This window comes from Helicoverpa armigera, chromosome 8 (assembly GCF_030705265.1).
Source record: "Helicoverpa armigera isolate CAAS_96S chromosome 8, ASM3070526v1, whole genome shotgun sequence".
Lineage (NCBI taxonomy): Eukaryota > Metazoa > Arthropoda > Insecta > Lepidoptera > Noctuidae > Helicoverpa > Helicoverpa armigera.
In genome coordinates this window covers 10659897-10678851 of record NC_087127.1, presented here as the reverse complement: position 1 = coordinate 10678851, position 18955 = coordinate 10659897, and the positions used below count along the sequence as shown (strand labels likewise).

General features: G+C 35.7%; 1 protein-coding gene across 1 annotated transcript in view; it reads right to left on the bottom strand.

Annotated features, from left to right (window-relative positions):
- Nucleotides 1-18955, bottom strand: part of LOC110372253 (protein yippee-like) — a 115472-nt gene that overhangs the window by 89972 nt on the left and 6545 nt on the right. The gene's annotated exons all lie outside the window — the stretch shown is intronic.

Sequence of the window (18955 nt, the reverse complement as noted above, 5' to 3'; positions counted from 1 at the left end):
TGTATTTTTTTTTATTGTAATTCCCGCCTTATTCGGAACGCCATAAGAATTACATACAGTTTTTTATTGATGGGAACTTTTCGTGCGATTTCCTATTCATTTTATAGTTAGTAATTAAGTTATTAACCAGTGTGCTCGGGAGCTTTAGATTTCTTGCACATTCTTTCCTAACACATGCATGGACCTACTCGTCTTTCTTTTTAGGTGGGTATTTAATAATTCACAGTCCCAATTCCCAAAAGCATTTTTCTTTTTGAGATTTATTTTCTTTCCCTGAGTTCTTGTTTCCTCGTGATTATTTAGGCATGTTTTGTTTTCTTGTCTTACATAGTTTCTATTATTGTTTTATGATTAGTAAATTACATCAAAATAAGAGCGCTATGTTTATCATTCTGGATTACTTTATTTATTTAACACCTAATTCTCTAATATTTTCTTTTAATTAAAACTATCGTCCTCATTTTCATCCATCATTCTATTGAAGTAAACGAAAACTGGGATTCCACTAACAAAATCTTAGCCACCTTAATTCTAAACATTCCTTGCCCATAACACCTGTCTTCCCACCTGCATCAAACGGAGTGCATCTTCCTAAGTTTTGCGTCATACCAGTGGCGTAGCGTGGGGGGGGCAAGGGGGGCACATTCCCCGGGCGGCAGCTTTTAGGGGGCGGCAAAATTTACCCAATTAAAAAAAAATTGTTCGCAACTAGTATCTGCGCCGCTACATAAAACTGTCTAACAATAAAAAAACATTAAACAAGTTGAAACTTTTTAAACTTAAAATTAATTATTGTTAAAATTTGGTACTTAAAACACACGTGACACTACATTTTACGTAATTTTGGTTTTGAGTCTTAAATAAAAATAATTAAAATTTCGCGCTCGCTTCGCTCGCGTATTTAGAAGCTGTATGCGTTTGATTTTGCATTTGTCATCAAACAAAAAGTTAAGTACGTTTGGGCTACACTTTTCGTAATATTTGGTTTAAGTCTCATAAAAATTTCGCGCTCGTTTCGCTCGCGTATTCAGAAACTATATTATGGCCCTTATTTTTGCATTTGTCAACAAACAAAACGTTAGGTATGTTTGGGCTAAATTTTACGTAATTTTGTTTTAAGTCCGATAAAAATTTCGCGCTCGCTTCGCTCGCGTATTCAAAAATGGTATGCCCTAATTTTTACCTCTGTCAACAAACAAAAAGTTAAGTACGTTTGGGCTAAATTTTACGTAATTTTTGTTTTAAGTCCGATAAAAATTTCGCGCTCGCTTCGCTCGCGTATTCAAAAACGGTATGCCCTAATTTCTACCTCTGTCAACAAACAAAAAGTTAAGTACGTTTGGGCTACATTTTACGTAATTTTTGGTTTAAAATTCCGATAAAAATTTCCCGCTCGCTTCGCTCGCGTGTTAGGAATTTTACAACCTTCCAGAAATCAAGTAACAAAGATATAAAAGAAAAGTCTACTTGAGAACTTCCCCCTTCTGCCGGGGCTGCGGGTTGTTCGAAAGAGTTACCATAAAACATAAAACGCTTTCGACAGAACACGACGGTTTTTAATCAGTAAGAGTCTGACACTCCCTCACCGCTGCTAACCCACAGCGGGAAGGGTCATTTGATGATTTTTAACGTCGATACAAAAAAAAACCTTTTTTTGAAGTCGGTTAAAAATGACAAACGGCCAGTAACACTTGTTAAAAAAAAATACACGGGAAGGGGCGGCAAAGTCGACAACTGCCCCGGGCGGCAGATACCCACGCTACGCCACTGCGTCATACCTCCTATAAATACACCAGAACTGCTATTGGATGACAACTAGCAACAATGATATGCATTCTACTGTCGTATAGCAGACGTAATTGCATAGGGATTTGATTTATGTGGTCTGTTGCCAACTGGCCAGTGAGATACGAGGGTTCAGATTTTGTAAAGGGTTTTTGGTAGGAAGGAATACCTCATATTAAATTCGCTCTTGTCAGTGATTTCATCCGCGTCTGATAAAAAGCAGCATTATAGCCTTAACTGATAAATGAGTTATGAAACAGTGTTTAAAAAATAAATAAGTGCAGTTCCTGAAATTCAACAAACAAACAAACTCCTTAGCTTTATAAATATTGAGTAAGATTTCATATTACATAATTATTTTGCAGGATTAAATCAAGTACCAGAGCAGCAGAAATGACTGGGAGCTCAGAGAAGTTGCAGAATGTATGTACCTATAAATGAAGAATTTAAAGTAACATTCTACCAACCACCATAAAACTGAATACAAAACAATTACCAATTACCTTCAGATTTCAGTCACTTTGAAAGACATTCTCTCAACTACGAATTCCGCCTAAAGGAAGGTTTATACAAAATTCCTGAACATTGTCGACAGAATGGGTAACATTTATATTTGATAGACATACGTGCGTCATACCGTCACTTTGCTTTCACTGGATAATGATAGTTTTCTATTTCGGACATAATGAAAGGTTACTTGTGAATCATATGTCACGAACTATACGTCGAAGTTTGGATAACGCCCCCGGTAACACCTTAGATCATCGAACCAACAGGAACCGCAAGAGCCCCACTCTATGCAAAAAAGTTGAGATTGTCAGCGAAGTGGTGGAGACAAGGAGGCAACGACGAAATTTTCAAACACAAGCCTAAAGTTAACGCACACATAAAGGTATGAGTTGTGGTAAATTCACTTTTGCAGATGGAAAGGCAAATACATATCTATAGATACATAGGTATACATATATGTATCTAACAACGACAATGTCTTTGTAAACAAGCCAATGTCTGAAACGACCTATGGAGTCTCCGGATGGTGAAGTGATCTAAGGTAGTGATTGAAGTGGAGTATTGCCCTCCGGTAATTTATTAGGCTGTCATTAGTGGGTGTATTTGGAAATTATTATTTAGCTTTCTTGTTCGCAGTAACTTAATCAGGTCCTATTGTCTGGATTTGTTGATTTCTATTTCAGAGATTTATGAGAGAATAGGTACGAAAAACAACTCTGACATCCAGATTCAACCTGAAAAATGAGTTAATTAATGAAAAGCTTAAGCAAGAAAGACAAATATTTTTGTGAGTAAAGAACAATTTTTAACAACAACAAATCATAATATACAAGCTGTTTGGCACTACCGGTTTTCGATCTGGATCCACACGATGGATACAATTCAACTACAATATTTTCTATGAGTTCTACTCGCTTTCGCTTCTGTCAACACAGTATCTGCAAGTTCAAACTGAAACAAATCTCCAAGCTAATACATGTCCAATACCTCTTAAAATTCCATCAAACTCATCCAATTACCCCCGATCTTAAAACCACACCATAAAAAGGAAGCTCATCATAATTGCTGTCATACCACTCCTCATTCCTCTATGCGTGCCTATAATGGCACTGCATAATATCCTGAATGTTCATTACACGGTACATAACCGCTCGTTATTTGCTCGTTTCAGACATTGGCTTGTTTACAAAGACATTGTCGTTGTTAGATACATATACGTACCTACCAGCTATGTATCTATAGGTATATGGACACGTGTAGGATATGTTATGTTTGTGGTGTAAGGGTCATATGATGATGAGAGATGAGAGAGGAAATGGGCCTTAACAAGCCTTAACTTTCTTATAAAAAGTTAGACACTACTTAGTTGCAACTTTGCAAGGCTCCAAAAAGTGAACACTGAATTGTCAATGTAATTCAGTGGGTATACTCAATCTTATGTGCACAATGGAATCTTATTATTAGTGTCTCTAAAAAGGAAAATAATAACATAGAAAATCTATATAAGGAAAAATTAATTATTACTCATGGAACGAGTTTTTTTTCTATAACAACATAATTATGATGCATTTCAAATCCCTAGAGAAGGGGTACATTTCTTCCTCCTACGATTGCGTCAGTATAAACATAAAAATATACGTATTTGCTCATTTAGAATGAAATAGTTGAGTCCCATCTCAATCAATTGATTGCTTAGAATCCTGTATCAATCAATTGATTGCTATCATATCAATTAGTTGATTGAAATCGCAACTAAAGGTGGGAGAAGACTGCGGAATGATTAGAATTTCATCCATTTAATCGACTTTTAATTAATGTGACCATCTAAATATACATCCTGAGTTGTTTTTTGAATCTAGACTAGAATCACATGATCTACAATTTTTTTTTCACCCATAAATAGAATTTTTATTTTTTGCCCAGAAGTGGAACAGTAAAGGCTAAGGGAAAAAATATCTTCTGAGTAAAGTTTAGTACACACATCTAAAGCCCTTTCAAGACGTTTACAATATTTATCGTATAATAGCAGCATTTGAAATGAGTTCAAAGATTAGATAAGACGCATATTAGACAACCCACTTCATTTATAGACTAGACCATATGGCGGCTTTATTGTACCTACTCGCATTAATGTATTTAGATACAGAGATAAAACGTCATAAATCTTTATTGGTAGTTTATAGTAGTTTGTCTTATGTAATAAAAACAATGTAATAAGACATAACTATTAAATTACTACATAATGTGACATATGTAAACATGTAATAAAATACAGATTTAAAAAAAAAAAATTTAAAAGAAAAGAACCCTTAGGCCCGAGTAAACTGACAACATAAACGCATTTTTTTTTGTTATTTTAAAATGAATCTCATTCAATTTTGAAAGTATACAGTTGTTTTAAGAAAAACGATTAAATTGTCCGTGAACTTTGGTCTTAAAATCATAAAAGGTTTGGTTATTAAAGCACCTATTAATTTTCTAAAAACTAAAATTACCATTATTATTTTTTGTTGGTTTGTTCGTTTTGTAGATTACATTCTTAATTAATCATACAATTAAGTAATGAGCGCTCCACTGACTAAAGTATAACGCGTTTTTCTATTACAATTAATGTATTCCCATTAAACTCGGCTAACAATGGGAGTTCATGCACCTTTGCGAAAAAACTTGAACAATGTAATCTGAATAATCGATTTTCACTCCGATTTTTATCTGAGCAATTAGAATCGAATTACTCGTGCTCATTTATTAATTTTAACTGTGTGAGATAATTATAGGTAGTACAACGAAAAAAATACTGTGCGAATGTGGGATTAGTTAGTGAGTGAAAAAAGTTAGATAAGTATGTAAAATTCATAGATATAGGACAGTAGACAGATCGGCAATCAAGTGATTTTAATGAAACCAAAAATAAAATAGGTACATCAGTTAAGTGACTTGTTATATTTATTTTAGTAAATAAATATGTGCTGCTTTTCTTAGCTTCAAAAATGGTATTTGTGCCGTTTCTTGATTTTGATCATAGAAAAGTCTACAATCCTATAGACTGTTTGTTTTGGGACTTGTACTACATATATGTAGATATCTGTCACGCATTGTCAATCTATTAAATGGTATCGGGATCGTAAATCTATGGGAGAATTACTTTACGGATCCCCGTTGAGTGTTGCAATCATTGAAGCTACTAAAATCACACACCAAAGAAAACGTTTCCTATTTTTCAAATAGCTCAAGTTCCATCTTTCCATGTGTGTGTGTACACACAAAGACACGTGTTACCCTTTATCATTTTACGTAGTTTCTGTTTATCGCATGTAAACCTATGTTTGTAAACATTTCGCGTGATATGTCAAGTTAATGCATTTTATATATATGTCGCACGCGAGCTGAGGTAAAATGGCCGATGGTCAGGCTGGTAATGTGTGGTCGGTACTACAGGTGTTTTCGTAAACAGCTGTATATGTACTATCTAGGGTTTATATCGAAGAGATAGTCAGTTACAGCCTTTTTATCGTCCCACTGCTGGGCACTGGTCTCCTCTTACATGGAGAAGGATTGAGCGTTAATTACCACGCTTGCGCAATGCGGGTTGGTGAAGAGATAGTCAAAGGTCTTTAATAGGTTAGGTAAATGTAGCATTTGTTTTTACGTAATGGCTAGAAAGAATGTTATTATGAGATGATGATAGAAGTGTATGAAGGAAAAAAAATGCTGCACCAACCAAAAGCAAAATAAGATAAGGGCAGGAGGATGATGATGATGTATCAGTATGATACATTTATGTAATTCGAGGATAAGTTAAAGAAATCTGCAGCCGCTACAGAAATTTTGAAATAACTCCCAAGAAAAACATTTTTAGCCCACATTTTCAAACTAATTAGGATCCTAACATTCTAAGAGCCAACTGGTCGTATATAAGCTCTAATCAGCTTGGCTTTCTTAAGCTATTCTTTGAGAACTGCTTCTAAAGCGTTCTCAAGCGTTCTCGAGTTACTAAGCCCAGTTAGTACTTATCGCTTTAAATAGTGTGGGAGGACAAATATACGGTTATACTTGGCTCAGTTTGCTTTGCGAAATGTTGAATTTGTTATTCGTTTGTTTTTCTGTGTGTGTTCTAGAGTTAAAATGTTGTTTTTCGAAATTTCAAGGCATAAACTCTCTGAATTCACCCTCTGAATTAATTCTGAGTCCACAGAAATAAGGTTAGCTTGAAATCTCACTGTGATGTTACCAAAAAACAGACCTTACACAATTTTGAGTTGCAATTTGACCTTCAAGACTAGATCAAGACGCGATTTCATTCAGAAATTCTCACTGAAAGCGTATTTCAGACTACCAAGACAAACTACAGCAGTTCTACAATAAATTCCCAGAACAGACTAACCATTACTTGTGACTGCACAAGCGGCTGAAAATCAAAGGGTAAGCCGATAAAGTTCAAGTGTTAAACTATTCATGAAGACTTAACCTTTGGGTGAGGCTCGTCAAATAGTTTGCGTCTTTGAAACAGTGAATACAATTACTACGGTATGTAGGTAATGTGTAGGTTTGTAACCTCTTTCTGTGGCTTTGAATTGGATGTAGTCTTGTTAATCAGATTCTGCATTTCTTTAACCACCTTGGTAGTCCTTTACACTATTCAAGTAGCCATTGTCACCCATCCTTTAGTTTCTTGTTTTTTGGTTAAACACACGCAGAGTATTCCCTAGTTGTTTTCTCAGAGTTATCAATGATTGAAAAGTAAGTGCTAAAAGATCAATTGAAAAATGCTCCTTCCTGTTCTACCTCTATTTCTTCCTTCCTTGGGTTAAGCTAAACGCACTGTTACATAGGTACCTACTATGTATTTCTTTGTATCAATGTTTTAGTCTTTCGAAAAACATCCATAAAAGAAAGGTCATCAGTCATCAGAATCACAAGGTCTTATAGGACATTCTTAATTAATTTTCGCCTATTCAGGATGCTTTAGGTGCCTACAATGCCAGTAGCAAAGATGCCTTCAAATTCAAATCTAAACTTGAAGGACTTCAAATCTGACTACGGTCGTTCACAGTAGCACCTAAACAAACGAACTCACACAAAGCACACTCCATACAAATCAAGTGCGATATTTGTTTAACAGTTGTAACGAACTTGGTAAATATTCTGCTTCTAATTTTAACGCCTTATCGTCTGTGTATCGTAGTGCAAATAGAGATCTTGTCTAGACGGTGCAGTTAAACATTGTTGTGCATACTGCAGTGATAAGTTTTGGAATAGTAGCTTTAATATGGCTCACGGTGGGAGGTGTCTGGTAGGAATAGTCGCGTATGGGTGTATTTGTTTCAAAAGAGCTATAAGTAACTCTATTGCAAGAACTGTTCGTGTTTTCTAAAGCCGTTTATAGCAGTAAATATTTTAATGAAAGAAAGCTAAGGATCGTTTATTGTTTGATATGAGTGCAGCTGTGTGCAAGTGATTTCTCATCATGATATACATATACGACAATCATCGTGATATTATATTATATACGAAACAGAAAAGTATGGTGAATGATTGAGAAATTTCGTTTCTGAAGAGGAACCACTAAACCATATTTTTATGTGCTTCCTTGTTGATCTCAATATCTCGTTTGTAACTAAACCAATAAATACCAAAACCTACCATTATTCAGTTACAGAACCTCGCACCTGATTGGTCAAAACGTGTTAACGCCATCCATCTGATTGGTCCACCCGGTTCAATGGCCACCGGATTGGCTAATCAAGTCAGGCTGCCACGCGTCAACCCAAAGGTTGCATGTTGCATAAATGTCAAGCGGCTAAGCTTAATTGATACCGTCCATTACGTTGCGTGTAAGGGCGAGTTGATAAACTTTGTTGATATACTTTTACCAATTAACTTTACCGGTTTGAACTGGTTAGGTTAGGCAATTTGAATATTGAAAATATGATCTCAAAAGGGAGATGGTTAAGTACTAACTTAGGGAGGTGCGACGCAAATAAATGAAAATGTTTACAAAAATGATATTTCATTGATATTGGTCATGAAAGGCATTTACCTAACTAAAACGAATACCTGCCTAGCCTATTTCTTAGAGTGTATGATGGTTTATCTTCAGAGAATTTTTCATTACACAAGTCAATGAAAATAATAGAGGAGAAGGATACTTAGTTAAAAATCTAAACAAAGACGCAAACGATAGGAAAAATTTACAAAAAAGTAAAGGCATTTAAGAATAAAAGGAATCCCTGCTTCACACTATTTGTTAATCAATACAGAACAATACCCAACACACAGATCAATCTGCAAAAATTTCAATACCAGTTTCCCGCCATCCCACGCATCTTTGCATACGCACAAAAACCGTCAAAATGGCGGTCTCAGTATTTTTGAAACATGTCGGAAAAGGGAACAGACCTCCGTCAATTCAGCCTGTTTCCTGCAACCGTGCTGAATTAAACATCGTGTTTTGGACAAATATAAATAAAGGCAGAAAGGGAAATGAGATTGTTTTTGGTGTGCGTGATAGGAGTGAGGACTCGGAAGAGTATTTTTTTAGTTGTTCTTGATTTATTCATGCATTTTAAAGACGATAAGCAAGAGAGTATACTTGTTTGTATAAGGTAATTAAAAACCTTAGCATTTAGACATCATAACTGGAATATTATTCGCATGGAAGATTAGGTTAGGTTAGATTTTATATTAAGGGGAGAAAAAGTGAAAAACAATCAAGACTAATTTATGAATCAAACAACAATATAGGTAAATCCCAAAAACAAAAGTCTAAACTTATCCTATAAAGGAAAGGCCCAAACAATAAAGCCGAAAAGCATCAAAACTTTCAGAATTTATAGCCGTCCAAAAACAAATAATTGAATAAACTTTCTCATTATAAATAAGTAAGAACGGTGAACTATCTGTAAATATCTAAGTCTGTTAGCTTCTGAACAAGTTGTGTCGATGAGATCCGAACTTTAAATGAGGTTAGTAAATATTTTCAGGAGGGGCGTGACCAGATTTCGTAATGACGGGAAATATTACATTACAGTTACATAAGGCAAGAAGGTAACATTACTTATGGTGGGTTATTTTTAACAAATTCTCTTTCTTTACATCGAAAACTAGCAATCTTTTTGCGGTTTTCTCCCGGTCTACAATTTCGTCTTCTGAAGTGTATGCTGAAAATCTTGCCTTATCCCTATAACAAATTCTTTGTATTTAAATATTTAAAGCAGCACAATCTTTACACGTAAATACTTTAAACGTGGGTAACGGACGTTATATTAAGCATCAAAGTCTATGCTATAGGTATATCTAGACATAGAATAGGATAATAGCATGCCTATTCGTTTCCGAAATTGTACCATCAAGTTCTCACACTAGCAATTGCATTCACAATAAACAAAACACAAACACACAAGAATAAGACGTTCCATTTCACAATGTTTAAACCCAAATGCAAATAGATACAGCGACGCTCTAATCCGGCAGTTACCCGATGCATCTAAATTGGGCCAGTTGGAACGGAACGTGTCAAAATAAGTCGAATACGGCTTGTTCATCAGGCTTGCGACATCGTACGTGTGGCGTTCCCTTTACTGTCTTTCCAAGATTTCGTCATAGGAAGTTTGCGTGATTTAAAAATAATAATATAGTTAAAAGACAATTTGGTTTAAATTGGGCTAGTTAGGAAATGAGATGGTTCGGTTTATTTTTAACTAGCTTCCGCCAGCGGTTTCACCAACGTCCCGATGCTACTACTCCTCGAACCCAGAAAAAAATAGCCTATGTAGGTACATATAGCCTTCTTCGATAAACGGGATATCTAACACTCAAAGATTTTTTTTATCGGTCCAGCAGTGCCTGAAATTACCGTGTTCAGGCAAACAAACTCTTCCGTCGTGCAGTTGAAACCAATAGCGGAACCTAGTCTTCAGATGATGCAAATGTGCAGAATATGCCACGAAACAAATTGCAATGGCATAATTAACTTTAGACTTTCGCTAAACACTGACCCAATGTATGATAAACACATCAGTCTTACAGATAACCTCATTTGAAAAGCTTTCATACTAAACAGAACACGCTTTGGCTCTATTTGCACATCTTCTGATAAACACCCATTCACTAACTACTTATAAGAATAAATAGGGCTGTCTATGATCCCTATGAAACCTCATTTGTAACTATCAGGATATTTTCAGCCAAATGTAATGACGAATGACAAAGCAGAAGTCGGACGCATCAAGTTTATTATAAAGGAAGGCCTAAATCCCATAAAATCGAAATCATAGGCTGAACAACAGTTTAGTTTCGATATATCCAATACATATGTTCGTCATCTATCCCTATAAGCCTACAAATAAAACATACGTTTGTGCAAAACAATAAACTAAATATTCCAAACTATATTCCGAAAAACAGAATATTTTTCAGAGAACAAACTAATTCAGCGAACGCACTACAACCGCGTTTTGGCCAAAATTTTCCAATGCAAAAACCTGAATTCAATTTGTCAGTTGAAATATTCCAAAATCAATTCGCGCCGAAAATTCCCGCTGTAATTCTATTACAGTTGCGCTTCACTAAATGCAATACCGCACACACGGCCACAGACTAACTCGATGCAGTTTATCATTGTGTTTTTGAACCAATTTATAAAATATATATGACTATAGTAAGAGCTCTCTCTTGTGTTTGTTGATTCTTAATCTACAGTTTTTTTTCTAATGCATATTAATTACACTTTACGTCCATTGTTTGTTATACATAATTAGATTAGACTTCGAAAAACTGTTCAAGAGCTACCAGGCTTGGTTAACGATTTTCAGTGGAACCTACTCTAAAGAATTCCTTTCTAAACTTCCGCAATAATTTAATGTTTGAAGCGAGAACAAGCTAGTTAGACCACTGACTGGTAGACTGTGGCACCATTATAACGTAGCGTAGATGTAAACATCTGGCAACCCTAACTATGTAGGACATGTAATCTGTGAGTTCCTCTTGCAACACAGTCAAGCATTACCACAGTTAGTTTACAAGCAGTCGTAAAATTCGTGTGATTTAATAGCCACGTGGGTGTATAGTGACCGCCATTTACTAGGTATGCCATTCTATAGTACTTTAAACAGGTTGAATAACACTTTACAGTATAAAATCGCCCACATTTTAAATAAGCTTAATAGCATGAAACAATGAAATGGCGTAGAGAATGCGTTTTGCAGGTATTGCCAAATATGTTGCAATTTAGTATGTTGTTCGCATGTTTTCGAAATCACCAGTAATACTTAGGTACCTATGCAAAATCTGTATGAGCTGTATGTTGTTTATGGACAGAGCGACTCAGAAAATGACATTTCAAATGTCAAAATTGAAAGTTTGAAAGAGACTCAATCATTATAGTCTTTGTCTACGTAATTTTTCTGCTTGGAAACTTTTTAAGGGAAAATGCATAAATAAACAGCGGATTAAGGTTGTTAGAAACCGGCCATTATTCAGCATAAAAACTAAAATACATTATCCAGTTGCTATGGTATCGGTTATCGTTCAATTTGCGAATGAATTGGAGCCAATTGGCATCGGCCAGCTGATTGGTACATGACGTTGTGCGCCCGCGCATACTGCAGTTCCAACGGCTTTTGACGTGCGATTACTCAGTGGTGGCTGGCTAATCAAAACGCGTCCGTTTCATGTCTTGTTAGAGTTTGTTGCTTGTCTGTCTGTATGTTTGAAAGGTATCTGTGATTGGTTGGATTAGGTTATAGAACTGTAGTGTCTTATTTGCAAACGGTGGGGAGGAGTTTTAAGGGGTTTTCGAGCGAGATATACAGATAATACGGTCGATGCATTTTCTTATGTTCCATGCATTTATCAATCAACTAAGCATTCATACTTTCTAAATGACAGTCAAAATTTTATCAGGTAGTTATAAAGGCAATGACAATAGTTACCCAATACTAGCGGTTTCACTCGCATCCCGTGGAAACCTCTGCACGAACCCGGATACAAAATAGCCTATAGCCTTCCTCGATAAATGGGCTATCTAACACTGAAATAATTTTTCAAATCGGACCAGTAGTTCCTGAGATTAGCGCGTTCAAACAAACAAACTCTTCAGCTTTGTAATATTAGTATAGATTCCGATACTTTCGTTACAAACTCCTGTTAAACAGAGTAGAATGTAGAGGGCCAAGTAGGTAAAATATTAACATGGGCAGTGTATGTATACGTGTGGGTACAGACAGAATATTTGCGTGATCAGCATAAATATTTCAAATATCCATGAAAACACTTTCAGTAGATATTAATAAACAACATTTCAGTGCATCACGAATGTCACAGTAGTAGATAACGGTATTACAATAGTAATATTTAAATGTATGACATAAACGTATTAAGTATTAATATAAATGAGCTTTTCAAGGCTTTCAATGGTGAGTGACAATTCATGCAATTGTGTGTAAAATTCAATTGTAAGGTACAAAGGAGATGAAAGGAGAAAGGTTTTGTGACCGATAAAAGGGGACGAGCAAGGCATGGATGCATAGATGGTGTTGAAAAATAACTAACAGCCAGTTTCTTCATCAAAAGTAAAAGCCAAAGTCAAATTCAAAGTAATGTCTAACGTAAAAGTAACGGTCAAATTCATTTTTTTTTATTAGTTTTGCTGTCACTTTAGCCTGGAAAAAACGAATTTGACCGTTACTTTTACTTTAGACATTACTTTTGATGAAGAAACTGGCCGTAAGAAAGCAAAGATTAAACTTATAGTTCAGCCACTTGTTTTCAAACTTCCCAGAAATAGTACTAAACCAACCACCAACTGAATATCGGTAGTCGGTACCAAGAAGTGATATCGTATCAGTTCCTGTTATTCATTACATTTCTAATAATTATATTGATAGTTCTAATTAATAAAATGTTACAGGATATCATTAATTCACATTATAGGCCTAAAATTGTTATACGCTTTGAAGTTTCGATAAGGTGACCTGTTGAATCAGCTTTGTAAAACATCTGCTTAGCAAAGGCAGCTTCTAGGATTTTAATGCATAACTCTTAACAATATGAAAAGGTGAAGCCTCAATTTTTGGTGATGCTGATAGGGCCACCAAAGGAAGTATTAGGCTAGCCTTACGCACTTTAAAACTGGCTCTCTAAGGAGTATCACGTAGAAGAAAGATGTGAATACTGAGCAATTATACTCCTAACTAGTGTCGATACGAGATAACAATATCTACACACAAAGACCTTTGAAAACTTGGTATGTCTTTGTCTAGAACAGAATACCATTCCTCTATTAAATACTCCTAAATTGACACACTTAGGGAAATCCCATTTAGGTATGCTTTCTTTGCAAAAACGTGTCATACTCTGACAATATCAACAAAGGACCGCCCCTCCCCCCCTTCTCCCCGTTTACTACTTATAAAATGCACACAAAGGACATTGGCACGACTCGTGTCATAGACAATTGACAAAGTTGCACAACTCATTAGTGACGCAATCGGTCATGTGTTCAACTGTCAGACCGCGTGTTTTATACCTATTCCCATTGTTCCTCCTAGATGTTTTGTTAGAATAGGCGGTGTTCGCTTGTGGAAATATTTTGATAGGAGTATCTAATTAATAGTAGAGGTTATGATAGTTTAAAATAGGATACTACCTACAAGCCTCAGTAAAGAAAATTCATCCCTAAATACATGCACAGTACAGGCGACTCTTAAAGGGATGCAGCGTCCTGCCTAGCCAGATTTATCACCCACAACCGCATTTTCTTTTCAAAAAAAGTAAGATGAAGAGATAAATTAGGATGAGGGAGTTATAATATTTTTGTTACCTGATCTACATCCAAACACATACAAACAAAAACATGTTTCACTTTTAATAAATCAAAAACAAAACACTCTCTCAAGTTTAAAATATAAAATGTAACCCAATAAGACAATTTATTTTTCTGTAGCAAACGAGTAAAGTAAGCTAGCGAACAGTATTATATTCAGCCAGCATTGTCTATTGTGAGCAGCCAAGGGCTCGAGCGACCACCATGCTGTATTGTCTATGTGTAGAGGCTAGGAGGCCATTCTTTGTTTAAACTGTCGGGGCTTTGGAAGAACAATTTATAGAAAGTGCTGGCTTTTCCCGCGGTATGAGTTGCATTTTCACAGATTTATTTATGAAATGGGACAAAAAGATTATGAGCATGTAGGTCTGAGTCTACTTCCGATGCAAATTTTAAGAATGAATAACGAAATGACATTTTCTTAAAAGCATAAAAACTTTGAATTGCATGTGTGGGTCTATTGTCGAAATCTAGTAAGTAAAAAATAGATTGGTTATTGAAATCCTAGTAAGACTATCAAGAAAGTGCAACGACATCGGCATTTATGAGAATAAAATCATGGCAAACATGTGGCAGTAGTTTCGTCACACACATGACGACTTCATATAAAGAAATGCCTTTCCAATGACAAAAACCACGGCAGCTCTTGCCAGAATGATAAATGCCATTCATTTAACAAAGGCGCCCTTGATAGGTCAGTAAAACTATGAAAACTGAAGAACATTTAGCTAAAAAATAAATCAAGTATATCTAATAGATCTAGTATAGATCACACCAAATAAGTAAGTACTCGTGTAAATTTATTTTTTACATAAATGTTCTTCAGTTTTCATAGTTGCTGAAAATAGTAACAGTTTCCAAATATGTACTTTACAGTGTTGAAATAATACATTTTCTTCCAGCCTGCGCCACAAGTATAAAATAAATACACAAACGACTGAATTAAGCACTACTAAACCAAGAGCAGAAAACAAATGAACATCACAAGACGCTATACCAATCCCTAGAACTATCCTTAGACCATTTCCAAAATCGATTTACACTAGGTATCGATACCTCCGCGTCAGACAGACAGTCTGGCTAATCATATTACTTGAATGCCGATGGAAATCGATTCCATTCGGCTTTTGAAAACGACAAAATGGATACCGATTCCAATTATGAGTATACCGATGAAGTGGAAAATGAATGTTTGTGAGTGCAATGTGCTTGGGTCTGTTGGCATTTTTGTTTTGTCATGGTTTGATGAGTTTTTTAAATTACCAATCGTTGAGAATCTGTTGGAAAAGTCTGTGATTTGAAATCGACTGCAGATACTTTTCAGTTGATTTTCTCGTTGATCAATATCGAGTCGCTTGATTAAGTACGAAATAAACTGGAGTGAATCGAACTCGAAGTCGTTACGGGTAGTCAGAAGCCAGTAAGTCTGACACCAGTCTAACCAAGGGGTATTGGGTTGCCCGGGTAAGTGAGTTGAGGAGGTCAGATAGGCATTCGCTTCTTGTAAAGCACTGGCACTCAGCCGCATCCGGTTAGACTGGAAGCCGACCTCGACATAGTTAGGAAAAGGCTCGGGAGATGATGAATCGAACTCCTCTCTTCTGCATAGGATGGTCAAAATTGCAATAAGACAGTTAAACTCAATACCATTGTACGTACTACAGGTATATAATAATACGTAAGTAATTTATCAAATGCCCACTCATAGCAAATCATGCGCTGCGAACAGATGACGTTCGCCATCGTGACTTACTGTGTGAATCAAACTTTATTTTCGTTTTGTATACGTGATTATTGTCATGATGTTTTGCGGGGAAATGCCTGAAAGCTGAATAAGTGTTTTCTTTCACTATATAGTAATCACCTCTTTCTGAAATAAGTAAATATTGACAAAATAATTCAAAGTTTACTTCATGACAAACATTTTTGGATTTCTTGCATGGAGAATCTTGCTCTTACTACAATTTTCGTTTATGAAAATCTTAACGCAATTATTCAACTTTCCATATATTCAGAACAATCAACCTTGTATTTTCAATTCCATATCAAAATGTCACTGAATATCGGTCCCTGTAATCTCTCCATGAAGGTAGCAATAGCTAAGCCCCAATATACTCGGAGACTACATAACGGGCTATGAAGGATTATCTATCAGAACTTCGCAGTCAGGCCACTGCATCATAATGCACTGGGACACACCGGCGGAATAAATGATTAGCTGGCAACACTGGCTGTTATGATTTTATATCAGATTTTTGCGGCAAACAGTGAAGAAAAAGGGTGGCAATTTTTCGCAAAACTTTCATGAAGAAACATGGAGGTGTTTAAGAAGAAACTAAAATAACTCCCTTCTTTAGGAGTTCTTAGATAAAATTAGGTTGAAGACAACATAGAACAAAAATGCAATCGTTCAAAATAAAAAATACTCGTATATGATACAAAAATTGACAAACTACGTTTCAATTAAATAATTTTTCAACGCTTAAAACTTGGTCTATCAGGACCATTTATTTTCCTAACGTAGGTATATACTGAAAATTTTACCAGATTCAGCAATCTGAAACGTGTTATGAAAAGTTCAAAAGAGAGTGCTCTTGGCGCCCGCTCAGTCGGTGGGCGTTGACCACGCTTCTACGACTTCTTGTCGTTCAAAATTCTTGGCAAACACTAAGGTTCTACTTTGACAATAGATTTTTATGTGATGCTTTCTTCGATACTGGCAGTTTTTCATAAACCATTTTGGGCATCCTTACAATTCAAATGTATGGTGCACACAGTCATTTTCTTTCACCTATCTTTCGAACGATCCCATCGTTAGGGAATTATGTGATCCCGTTTACCACGTAATGACGTGGGTCCAATGGGACCCAGCCTTATCAGCCGTCATTACACAGGCATTCAGCATGTTTGATACGTGATATCTGCTGCATGGCTAACTACGCCTTGGGATATGCCAGAACATTTGCCAAAAGTGACTTGTTTGAGCACCTTTATCGCCTATAGATCATCATAACCCGATATTGACATGCACATTGGCTACCGTTTACTCAAACAAACCAAACCTATACAATCCCACCAAAAATCCTTTGCAAAAAATCCAGAAAATCCGTTCTTCATTCTAAACTTTTCCAATCACAAAAACGACCCTTCAATCTCGACCTGTCATTCACCAACATACTCTACTCCCATATTCCCATGAAGCATAGCTTACCGATAGACTTTCCCCTATCGCGGCGATGCATCTCCGCATAGTGACGTCATGGCCTACATTGCAAGTTGCGGGTCAAATTGCAGCTATTTGGGTTAGGGTGAGGTCGAAATCTGCCTCAGTTTCTCAACCAAGTTACAAACTTTCGCTCGGAATATTTTTGGAGGGTAGTTTCTTAGTTTCTGTGTTTCCGTCCCCTGTTCCGTTCTGTGTTCCGTCCACTTCAGAGTTCGGATAGAACTGTGGAAATGTGTGAATTTGCAACATTTACAGTTTCATTTGATGTCAATTTAGTTTAGATACGTTCTTTTTTTCAGCCTCTATATTAACAACCTATCGCAATGTGTTAGCTAATAGATAATAACTTAGCCCTGTTACATAAATCATTTTCGCAGTCGACTTTGTATACTCTATATTCTGTTGGTAATTATGTGGTTGGTAAACATACACGATCTCCTAACTATGTTTAATTATGTAATTAATTACTAAATTACCTAACATATATTATCCCTCATCAAGAGAAGATGTTGGGTTTGGTAGGGTTGCCAGGCTTTCGGATTTACGTACTTTGCCGGTGTTTGGGGAATTTCCCAGCTGAATGGTTGGTCCCCTTTTGAGAAGGTCTACTGCTATTCAGCTGAGGAAGCTTAATCATATCGTTTATTGCAATTCATAATGTAAAAGTACAGTATAAGGTGGCAATATAAAAAAGAAGTAACAATTATGGACCCTGATGAGTAAAGATGAAGATCGCTACGCAGAAGTGGAAGGAACCCACAAGAGCTAGACTCTTAAAGAATAAAATGGGCACAGCATGCAGAAAAATGAGAGGAAGGAAAAATCATGATGATGATGATAAAAAATAGTATGTAACTCGAAATTAGTATCACATCATTGATGTTAATAGTACAAGAACACTGATTGCATCGTTAAAATTAATTGGCACGCTCTTGTTATCTAGTAGCTCTTAACATACATTTTGTCAATACAATTAAAACAATATTTTTATTGCACGAATTTTTAATTAAACTTAAGTATTTTGTTTCAACGAATGAGATTTTAAAGTCGGATCGGAATAGGTACTTACTTAAAAGATGATTCCGATTTTTTTTTACAAAAAATAAAATAAGTAAATCTCTTTGAAACGGAAGAGATTTCATTATTTCTTCTTAATTCATGATGACCCTGGAATAATGCTCTAGCTGAACTACTAAAGATTATACTCACTACTTCGTATAAGAATATGTTTTTTTGTCGTCTTTAACATTTCCATTCATATCCATTACTATATTTCAACTTATAAGAGCCATGCAGTGACCCCATTTATCATTTTATAATATTTCAGTGACGTTTATTGCAATTTTGGTGACAACCGTTCAAAAATGTTTTATAATAATTTCAGGTATATGGTTTTTTTTGTACTTTGCACGAAATTGCACGATTTTTTTTTATAACGTATTCAGATTTTTATATATAAATATAAATTCATATAAGACCGTGTTGAATGACAGCGTTTTAAACTCGGTGTACATAGAGATGAAAATAGTTCAAACATAGGTGCCCACAATTTTTATTATGCAGCGAAATGGGCGTATTTGATGTTAAAAAGTGAACAGGCTATAGGTAAC